This window comes from Scyliorhinus torazame, chromosome 7, assembly GCF_047496885.1.
Source record: "Scyliorhinus torazame isolate Kashiwa2021f chromosome 7, sScyTor2.1, whole genome shotgun sequence".
NCBI lineage: Eukaryota > Metazoa > Chordata > Chondrichthyes > Carcharhiniformes > Scyliorhinidae > Scyliorhinus > Scyliorhinus torazame.
Genome location: NC_092713.1, coordinates 61,610,389 through 61,619,665, shown reverse-complemented (window position 1 = coordinate 61,619,665; position 9,277 = coordinate 61,610,389). Strand labels below are relative to the sequence as shown.

The 9,277-nt window shown below is 41.7% G+C and overlaps 1 protein-coding gene across 4 annotated transcripts in view; it reads right to left on the bottom strand.

Moving 5' to 3' along the window:
* LOC140426258 (dual specificity testis-specific protein kinase 2-like) overlaps positions 1 to 9,277 on the bottom strand; it is a 165,330-nt gene that overhangs the window by 10,617 nt on the left and 145,436 nt on the right. The gene's annotated exons all lie outside the window — the stretch shown is intronic.

Below are 9,277 nucleotides of genomic sequence, written 5' to 3'. Positions count from 1 at the left end.
AAAATGAGGACCAAGCCATTAAACTATCTGATCCTTAAGCATATGGCGTTAAATAAGAAGTTATCTATTTGCTAGACTGGATGTTAAATTAGATGGTCTTTTTGGTTGGCATGGACCAGTTTGGGCCGAAGGGCCTGTCTCAGTGCTGTAGATTCTATGATTATTTTTTTCAAATAAATTTATAGTATCCAATTCTTTTTTTTCCAATTAAGGGACAATTTAGCGTGGCCAATCCACCTACCCGGCACATCTTTTGGGTTGTGGGGGTGAGACCCATGCAGACACGGGGAGAATGTGCAAACTCCACATGGACAGGGGCCAGGATCGAACCCGGGTCCTCGGCGCCGTGAGGCAGCAGTGCTAACCACTGTGATTCTAATACACTTTTCTTCCAAGTAAATGGGCCTTTGCCGAATACATTTCAACATATGCTGGCAGGTGTTCCACTGCTTATTCAAGTAGCCATTTTGTTTGCAAGAACATAATATCCCCAGGCTGCAGGGCCATCAACGTCAAGCCCGATCAAATTTTCCACGGGCACAAACTTTTCAGACTTAGAATTTTTGTATTTTCCTTTCCTAGCCCAGAAGGCATTAAAACCTGTGGACGGTTGTGCAACTTATCTACTGAGCATTCCTGGTAAAACCCTTGCATCCCAAGTCTTGCACTTAATGGTAGCAAATGGGGCTTAGTCCTCTTACAGTGAGGATAAAGCCATGATGTGGAGATGCCAGCGTTAGACTGGGGTGAGCACAGTAAGATGTCTTACAACACCAGGTTAAAGTCCAACAGGTTTGTTTCAAACACTAGCTTTCGGAGCACTGCTCCTTCCTCAGGTGAATGTTTCACCTGAGGAAGGAGCAGTGCTCCGAAAGCTAGTGTTTGAAACAAACCTGTTGGACTTTAACCTGGTGTTGTAAGACATCTTACAGTGAGGATAAAGATTGAAGAATATCTTCACACCAAATAATCACTTAGGAAAGCAGCAAACAAAACACAGCTTTCCCTGGGCTTCTTCGCCCAACTCGCTGCATTGTGTAAATTATTTTGGATATTCTTGTTGAAAAAATTCAAATTACAAAAGCTTTTCACAGCTGCTCAAGGAAATATAATTCACTTTTCTTTTGCACGTACACTGTCTCACTGATATAATCTTCCCTTACATTGAAGTCAACCTGATAACTGATTCTATATCCCCCATTTTATACCTTTACCCATAAGATATAGGAGCTATTCAGCTCATTAACACTTTTAAGAGGCAAAAAATTAGAGATTTTAAATGTAATTTTTAAAGTAGCCTCTTCTCTTCCCCTCAACACTAGATTTATTTCAATTATGCCATGACTTTACATCTGAAACCATTAAAGGGGACAGTAGCATAGTGATAATGTTATTAGATTAGTAATCCAGATTGATGTTAGGGTCATGAGTTCAAATCCTGTGGAAGTTAAATGCAATAAATTAATCAATCCAAAATAAAAGGCTAGTATCCGTAATGATAATCATGAAACTACCCAATTGTCATAAAAGGCCATCTGATTAATGAATGCTATTCTTGAAAAATTTGCTGTCCTGACGAGATCTGACTTACACCTCTCGACCCACAGTAATGTGATTGACTCTATTGCCCTCTGAAATGGCCCTGCATACCACTAGGTTCTATCAAACAACTACAGAAAGTTAAAAATCAATAAAACCGGACAGCCATACTCACAGAATTTGTTTCTTTTAACAGTCACTGTCTGAGACTACTCCATCACCACCTCTGTGTATGTTCTATCCAACAGTCAGGACATACAAATCTGAGGTGCAAACACGGTGGTATAAAATTGGGATACGGTGGTCCTGGGAGTCCTCAACATTGACACTGGACCCAAAAATGTCCCATGGCATTTGGTCAAACACGGGCAAAGAAATCTCTTTCTGATTACAAAGTAACACACCTCACCCACCACCCAACTCTGGTTCAGCTGATGAATCAGTGGTCCTCCATGTTGAGGGCACCGAATGCACTTGAGTGGGGACTTCAATGTCCATCAAGAGTGATTCATTAACGTCACCACTGACTGAGCTGTCTGACACCCAAAAGAAATATTGCAAAGGGGGCTGCAGCAGATGGAGAGAAAACCAGTCAAGTATGTGTTGCCCACTTGCTAAGTCCTCGCCAATCTATTTGTTGTAGATGCTGCCCGTGACAGCACTGGTAGGAGTGACCACAAAATCATGTCTTTACATCAAGGACAAGTCATAACACATCTAGCAGCTCAAAATTAGGCATCCATGAGGCACTGTGAGCCATCAACTGAACAGTATTCAATACAGTCTATACCCTCATGGCCCTGAAATGCTTCACTTTACTGTCACCATCAAGCCAAGGGACCAATCCTGGTTCAATGAGGAATGCAGGGGTGCATGTAAGGAGGAGCACCAGGTATACCTAAAAATGAGGTACCAATCTGGTGAACTATAACTTGAATTATCACATTGCTAAACAATGGAAGCTGCATCTAATAAATGCAGCAAAGTAATCCCACAACCAACAAATCAGATCACTCTTCTGCGGTGCTGTCACATCGTATCGTGACAGTTAAACAACTAACCAGGGGAGGCGGCGGTTCCACAAATATAATAATAGTAGTAATAATAAACTATTTTTAAAAAATATTAACCCTGCAATAAAATTATTGTGAAAATCCCCTAATCGCCACACTACGGCACCTGTTCCAGTACACTGAGGGAGAATTCAGAATGTCCAATTCACCTAACAAGCACGTCTTTCGGAACTTTTTATAGGAGGAAACCGGAGCACCCGGAGGAAACCCACGCAAACACGGGAGAACGTGCAGACTCCACACAGACAGTGACCCAAACTGGGACTCAAAATGGGGTCTCTAGCGGTGTGAAGCAACAGTGCTAACCATTGTGCTACCGTGCCACCCATCCTCACCCTCAAAAGATCGTGGAACCCAGCACATCAGTGCAAAAGACAAGGTTGAATCACTTGCAACCATCTTCAACCAGGATGATCAGACCGTATTACATCTTGCTCCAAACATGGAGAAAAGAGATGAATTGAAGAGGTGAAATGATAGGGACTTCCCTTGACATCAAGGAAGAATTTTATTAAACCTGCAGAGGGTATGAGAAGCTTGGCACTAAAATGAAAGCAGAACCTCAAAGGTACTAATCTCTGGGTTATTACCTGAGCCACGTGCATGGCTCAAAGACTGTTGTGGGAGAACTAGGTTCCAGTTCTTGGGACACTGGCATCATTATTGGGGAAAGTGGAATCTATACTGTTTGGACGGTCTACACCTATAAAATCTATAGAATCCCAACAGTGCAGAATAGATAATTCGGCCCATCGAGTCTGCACTGACCCTCCAAAAGAGCACTCTACCTAGGCCCACTCATTCACCCGGACCCCATAACCCCGCGCATTGATCATGGCCAATCCACCTAATCTGCACATCTTTGATCTGTGGGAGGAAACCAGAGGACCCGAAAGAAACTCACACAGACACAGAGAATGTGCAAACTCCACAGTCAGTCACCCAAGGCTAGAATCAAACCCGGGTTCTTGGCACTGTAAGGCAGCAGGGCTAACCACTGTGCCAACCTGAACCATGCTGGGACTAATGTTCGAGCAAGCCACATAACTAGGGATGTAAAGAGTGGTATAAGCTAATTAGCGAGAGCATGGGATCGAATTTGGGAAGATCCAGTAAACCAAAGAGTAGAGACAAGATAAGAGAGAAAGGTATTGATATGTTAAATGATAAAGGGAACATGGCAGGAAAGGCTAGAGAATACAAAGAGTTGCGTACAGTTCCCCTAATTATAACTACATGGTAGTAGAGTAAAGGAAGAGATAATGGGAGATTGTCAGAAAAGGGGATTATAATCCACATATAGATGACATAGCAGCGATTATAATACGATTGAATTTTACATTTTGTTTGTGGGAAAGAAGAGTGGGTCCGAGACTAGTATTTCAAAATTAAATAAGCGGAATTATGTGGCCAAGTGTTAGGAAGCAGAGGTAGTTTATAAATAATCTATTTTTTTTTATGTGTGGCTATTAGAAACATAGCTTTACGTAAGTTTAATTTTGTGTTTCTGTGTAACATAGGATTAAAACTTTAGTAGCTTCATGCACTTGCGTGTGGATTTCACTTCAAACCGTGCCTCCATTGTAATTTAAAGTTTACAACGTGAAAACACACATGGTTTAAAAAAAGACTAGGCTAAGATTGTTTTGCAACCCGGGGCCCACATTGAAAAGCGTTATCACTTATTGTTCAGTTGAAACCAGGTACTCTCACAGAGACTGCCAGCAGAAATGGAGTATGGGGCAGAAAGCAAGTCCCAGAAGGTAAACAACATAGTTCTAGAAACCAGGGAATTGAAAGAGAAATCCCAGGAAGATGGAAGTCAAAGGGACAAAACTGGCATATGAACAAGGTACTCTTCACTGAAGTTAAAGAAAGGAGAGAGGCTCCCAGTCAAGGATAGAACTACAAGGTGCAGACCTGGGAAAATTGGCTAGTGAGAAGCCAGACATCTGAAGTAACCCTAAGGTTGGCGACACCTTAATGTAGCCTGTGAAGCAGTCGTGTTATGTTGACATGGTTCATTACCTGAGAGATTGTGTGGAACTTTGAATGCACATGCAATCCAAGACAGAGAAATATTGAAAGGAGATATTTAAATCCTGGAAGTGGTTTCTTTTTGAAGGCATCCAAGAGAAAGCATTGTTTGGCAGAAGATTCCACATCATGTTTTTTCAAGAATGGAGTTTGGAAACATTCATGTAGATTTCAGAGTTCCAGTGAGACCAGTTGGCTCAAAGCTTGATAAGCATTTAGAAGGGGTTTGATGAGAAATACACATAAGTTGTTATGGGTGGGAACTGTCATTTGGTTTCACTGTCATTTCAGCGATTGGTACACAGACTATGTACTTACTGATTTTTGTAACTTGTGTAATCCTTATAGATGTGTGTGTGTCTGTGGAGGTGCAGTGGGAATGAAGGAGTAGCGTTTTATAGTTAATCTTTTCTCGTTGAATAAATGTTTTTGTTTTGTTAAAAGTTAACTGGCAGTCCTGTGATTCTGTTCATCCACATCGCAAAAAAAAGTTAGGGCCTCTTGAGCCAAGGTTCCATTCGGGGAGCTGATCGTCCAGTAGTAACATCAGCTGGGATCAGAACAATTAAAACAGAGCTAGCTAGAATAAACTGGCAAATGAGTTTGAGGGAGAGATTAAAGATATTTCAGAATACATACATTTCAAGGAGAAAGAAAAATTCCAAGGGGGGGATCCAATAACCGCGATTAACTAAACGCGCAAAAAAGCATACAATTACACAAAGAGAAGTGCCAGGTCCAAAGATTGGACGGAATATAAAGAATAGCGAAGAATGACAAAAACCTTACTAAGAAGGGAGTAGAAGAGAAACCTAGCTAGACATATAACGATGAATAGTAAGAGTTTCTTTGCATACATAAATAAGAGTTAACAAAATGAGCACTGGGCGAATAAAAAGTGAATCTGGAGAATTAATAAATTTTAAATAAAATGAGATAGCAGATGAATTGAACAGGTATTTTGCAAGGATCTTCACCATTAAGGTTACAAGTAATATCCCAGAAATAGCTGTTAAATCAGGAATTGGAATGGAGGAAGGAACTCAGGAAAATGATAATCACAAGTGAAGTGGTACTTAGAATATTGTTGGAGCTGCGAGCTGAAAAATCTCTGGCTCCAGATGAACTTCAACCTAAGGTCTTAAACGGAGTGGCTAGTGAAATAGTTGACGAGTTGGTTTAAATTTTCCAAAATATCCTGGATTTGGGAAAGGTGCATTAGATTGCAAAAATACCCATGTGAAATGAAATGAATGAAAATGAAATGAAAATCGCTTATTGTCACAAGTAGGCTTCAATGAAGTTACGGTGAAAAGCCCCTAGACGTCACATTCCGGCGCCTGTTCGGGGAGGCCAGTACGGGAATTGAACAGTGCTGCTGGCCTGCCTTGGTCGGCTTTAAAAGCCAGCCCTTTAGCCCCGTGCTAAACCAGCCCGTGCAATTCCTTTACTCAAAAAGAGAGTGAGACAGAAAGGTGGAAGCTACAGGTCAGTGAGCTGAACATCTATCACAGTGACGATGACCGAGATCACTATTAATAATCAGTAAGAAGTCCTGATGCAGGAAAGGATGTCCCGAAGGGTGGTATGTTGGCGAGACCATGGAGACGCTGCGACAACAGATGATCGGACATCGCGCAACAATCGCCAGGCAGGAATGTTCCCTTCCAGTTGGGGAGCACTTTAGCAGTCAAGGGCATTCAGCCTCTGATGTTCGGGTAAGCATTCTCCAAGGCGGCCTTCGGGACGCGCGACAATGCAGAATCGCCGAGCAGAAACTTATAGCCAGGTTCCGCACATATGAGTACTGCCTCAACCGGGAGCTTGGGCTCATGTCGCATTACATTCACCCCCCCCACCATCTGGCCTTGGTTTGCAAAATCCTACCAACTGTCCTGGCTTGAGACAATTCACACCTCTTTAACCTGCTCCATCTGGACCTGTAACGACTTAATTACCTGCAAAGACTCGCATTCAAAGTATCGTCTTGCATCTTTGACTTCGTCTATATAAATGTTTCTGGAACCTACCTCTTCATTCACCCGAGGAAGGAGCAGGACTCCGAAAGCTAGTGATTCTAAACAAACCTGTTGACTTCAACCTGGTGTTGTAAGACTTCTTACTGTGCTCACCCCAGTCCAACGCCAGCATCTCCACATCATCACTATTAAAAATGCTACGGCAGGGCACTTAGAAAAATTTACACCAATCAGGTTGAGTAGAAAAATTTACGCCAATCAGGTTGAGTGAACATGGTTTTGGGAAATAGAAATCATGTTCAGCAAATTTATTAGGGTTCTTTGAAGGAGTCACATGTGCTTTGGATAAAGAGGAACCAGTGAATGTACAGTACTTAGATTTCCAGAAAGCATTTGATAAGGTACCACATCAAAGATTAAAAGCTCATGGTGTAGAGAGTAACATATTAGCATGAAAAGAAAATTGGCAAAGTAGCAGGAAACAGAGGGAAGCTATAAATGGGTCCTTTTTCTAGTTGGTGAGATGTGATGAGTGGTGTACCACAGGGAGCAGTGCTGGGATCTCAACATTTTACAATTTACATAAATGACTTGGGTGAAAGGACAGAAGGTATGTTAGCCAAATTTGCTGATGATTCAAAAATAGGTGGAAAGTAAGTTGTGAAGAGTACATTAGGAGGATACAAGAGATATAGATACGTTAAGCAAGTGCGCAAAGATCTGGCAAACAGAGTATAATGTGGCCAAATGTGAAATTGTCCATTTTAGCAGGAAGACTGAAAAAAGCACATTATCTAAATGGTGGGCTTTGAAATGCAGAGGGATATAGGTGTCCTTTTTCATGAATCACAAAATGCTAATATACAGCTACAACAAGTAACTAGGAAAGCTAATATATTATCAGTTATTGCAAAGGGAATTAAATATCAAAGTAGGGAGGTGACGATTCAGTTGCACAGGACACTGGTGAGACCACATCTGGTATACTGCAGTTCACAGAAGGTTTACTGAACTAATACCAGGATTGGGCAGATTGTCTTCGGAGGAAAGACTGGACAGACTAGGCTTGCATCCATTGGAGTTTAGACAAGGAAGAGGCAACTTGATTGAAACATCAAGATCCTGAGGGGTCATGACTGGGTGGCTGTGGAGAGGATGATTCCTCTTGGGGGAGAATCTAGAACTAGGGTTCATTATTAAGAGTTCACCCATCTAAGACAGAGATGAAGAGAAATGTTCTCTCTCAGTGGGTACTGCATCTTTGGGACTGTCATCTTCAAAAGGTAGCAGAAGCAGAGTCCTTGAATGTTTTCAAGACAGTGATAGATAGATAATTGATAAACAAGGAGGTGAAGGGTTATCGGGGGTATGTGGGAGGTTACAATCAGATTATGCATGATCTTATTAATTGGCACAGCAGGGCTGAGAGGCCTTTTCCTGCTCCTAATATGTTCATAATCCAGCATGAAGGAGCCCTAACAAAATTGAAGTCAATAGGAATGGAGGGAAAACACGCCACTGGTTGGAGTCATGCCTACCACAAAAAAGATACCTGTAGTTATTGGACGCAATCATATCAGCCCCAGAACTTTGCTGCAGGAGTTCCACAGGGCTGTGTCTTTGGCCCAACCATCTTCAATTGCTTCAATGAACTTTCCTCCATTATAAGATCAGATGTGGAGTTGTGTATTGAAGGTTGCAGTATTTAATTCCATTCGCAACTCCTCAGGCACTGAAGCAGTCTGTGTTACATGCAACAAGACTTGCACAGCATTCAGGCATTGGCTGAATAATAGCATTTATGCTGTGCAAGTGCCAGGCAATGATCATCTCCAACTCGAGAGAATGTATTCATCTCCACGCAACATTGAATGGCATTACTCCTGCATAAATATCCTGGGGTCATATCATTAACCAGAAACTTAACTGGATAAACCATATAAATACTGGATAAACCATATAAATACTGTGGGTACAAGAGCAGGACAAAAAGGCTGGGAATTCTGAGACAATTAATTCACCTCCCGACTCCCCAAAGCCTGTCCATCATGTAAATGCACAAGTCAGGAGCGTGATGGAATACTGTCCACTTGTCTATATAACTGAGGCTCCAACAATACACACCCAGGACAGCCTGTTATAAATATATCTGAATGTAGAAATTGTTCACTAAAACAGGATTGGGCAGAGTGTTATTTTTTAAAAAGTCACTTTCCTTTACAGCATGGAGAATAGGAGTTCATATGCAGAACTTTCAGTCATAAAACTGCATTGCTCGGTCATTGAGAATATGCTGATACATCAATTAATGCCGTCATCCCCAACCCCTCAACATAAGATCACACCTGGGTTATAAAGTACAAACTGAATGATCACTAGTTCAATTATAGTTTATTACATGAATTATTCAGAAACATAGTGTGGCATGCTGCATAGTAATGGGATATGGGCCAAATGTGGGCAATTGGGACTAGCTTTGTGGTTAAAAACTGGGCGGCATGGACAAGTTGGGCCGAAGGGCCTGTTTCCATGCTGTAAACCTCTAACCAGTTTCAACATCAATGTTTGCAGGAAGGTTTAAGGAATTTACGTAGAGTTAATATTTTTAATTTCCGTGTCCAAAGCAGCTATTGAAATACCAGACAATAG